This window comes from Tenrec ecaudatus, chromosome 3 (assembly GCF_050624435.1).
Source record: "Tenrec ecaudatus isolate mTenEca1 chromosome 3, mTenEca1.hap1, whole genome shotgun sequence".
Classification (NCBI taxonomy): Eukaryota; Metazoa; Chordata; class Mammalia; order Afrosoricida; family Tenrecidae; genus Tenrec; species Tenrec ecaudatus.
Genome location: NC_134532.1, coordinates 124,832,830 through 124,834,934, shown reverse-complemented (window position 1 = coordinate 124,834,934; position 2,105 = coordinate 124,832,830).

Sequence of the window (2,105 nt, the reverse complement as noted above, 5' to 3'; positions counted from 1 at the left end):
AGAGAGAAGAGAGAGTGGAGCACATCCTGGTCCACCAAGCCCTGAGGACGGTATTCCTGCTCAGAGCAGCCAATGAACCATAGAGCCAACCCACCATGAGTCACGACCTCATTCACTAACCCATAGCACTAAGGGAGACAACACTGGAGACACAATGTGGGAACTGTGCCTGATCTGACGCCACCACATTGAGACATAACACCAAGGGCATGCAGCAAAACAACAAGTGGAACAGAGCAACAAAGTCCCCAGGGAGTACAAAAAATAGACCTTGGGGCCAGGGCGTGCCCCCCCCCACCAGAATAAACCTGAAAACACTCCTAAAGATCAACAAACAGACCTTGAACTATTTATAGGCTTTTTTTGTTATTGGTTTTGTTTACTCTTGTGTTGCTTTGTTTTGCTGTCTTGTTTTTTTGTGTGCACATTATTATCTCTGCAGGTCTATCTAGATAAGCCAGGTGGGATAAACAACCTGGAGTAGAAAACATCAGGATCAATGGTTCAGGGGGGACATGGGCAAGGGGGAGGCAGGAGAAAATAAGTGGGTGTTAACAATCCCAGGGGCAAGGGAGCAACAAGTGATCTAAAATCAATGGCAATGAGGGTGTAGGAGGCCTGGTATGGCTTGATCAAGGGCAATGTAACCGAGAGGAATTACTGAAACCCAAATGAAGGCTGAACATGACACTGGGACAAGAGGAAAGGAAAAGGAAATAGCGGAAAGAACTAGGAGGCAAAGGGCATTTATAGAGGTCTAAATACAAGCATGTACATATGTATACATATTTATATATGATGGGGAAATATATCTATGTACATATATTTATAGAGTTAGTATTAAGGAAGCAGATGGACATTTGGGTCTCTACTCAAGTACTCCCTCAATGCAAAAACAGTTTGTTCTATTAACCTGGCATTCCATGATGCTAATCTTCCCAACATGATCACTAAAAGCAAAGCAAGTACATAAGCAAATGTGGTGAAGAAAGCTGATGGTGCCAGGCTATCAAAGGATATAGCATCTGGGGTCTTAAAGGCTTGAAGATAAACAAACAGTCATATAGCTCAGCAGCAACAAAGCCCACATGGAAGAAGGACACCAGCCTGTGAAATCACGAGGTGTCGAAGGTATCAGGTATCAGGCATCAAAGAACAAAAAAAAAACCCATCATTTTGAATGAGAGAGAGTACAGACTGGAAACCCAGAGCCCATCTGTAGGTAACTGGACATCCCCTTACGGAAGGGTGACAGGGAGATGATGAGCTAGACAGGGTGCAGTATAGCACTGGTGAAACACACAACTTTCCTCAAGTTCTTTAATGCTCCCCCCCCCACCCACTATAATGATTCCAATTCTACCTTACAAATATGGCTACACCAGAGGATGTACACTGGTACAGATAAGAGTTGGAAACACAGGGAATCCAGGACATATGAACCCCTCAGGACCAATAATGCAAGTAGTGATACCTGGAAGGGAAGGGGAAGGTGGGGGAAGAAAAGGGGAACCAATCACAATGATCTACATATAACCCCCTCCCTGGGAAATGGACAATAGAAAAATGGGTGAAGAGATATATTGGTCACTGTAAGACATGAAAAAAATAATAATTTATAAAACATCAAGGGTTCATGAGGGAGGGAGGATGGAAGAGGGAGGGGAAAATGGAGGAGCTGATACTGAGGGCTCAGGTAGAATGAAAATGTTTTGAAAATGATGATTGCAACAAATGTACAAATGTACTTGACAACTGGGTGCTTGACACAATGGATAAAAGTTGTAGGATCCCCCGATATAATGATTAAAAAATAAATAAATAGTGTGGGAAAGGAACTGACCTACCACACCACACCCAGAAGGAAGCTGATGCAAAGGAAGGAGGAACAACGGAGCGAGCACACCTGGGCCCACCAAGCTCAGAGGATGATAGCCCGGCTCAAAGGGCCCAATGTACAGAGAAGACCATATAGCCGGCCCTAAGGTGAGATGCGACATCCTTCACTGACCCATGGCCCCACACAGGACAGCACTGGAGACACAGTAGGGGATGTGCGACTGAGCTGACCCCACCACACTGAGGCAAAACACAGGGGGAGTCCA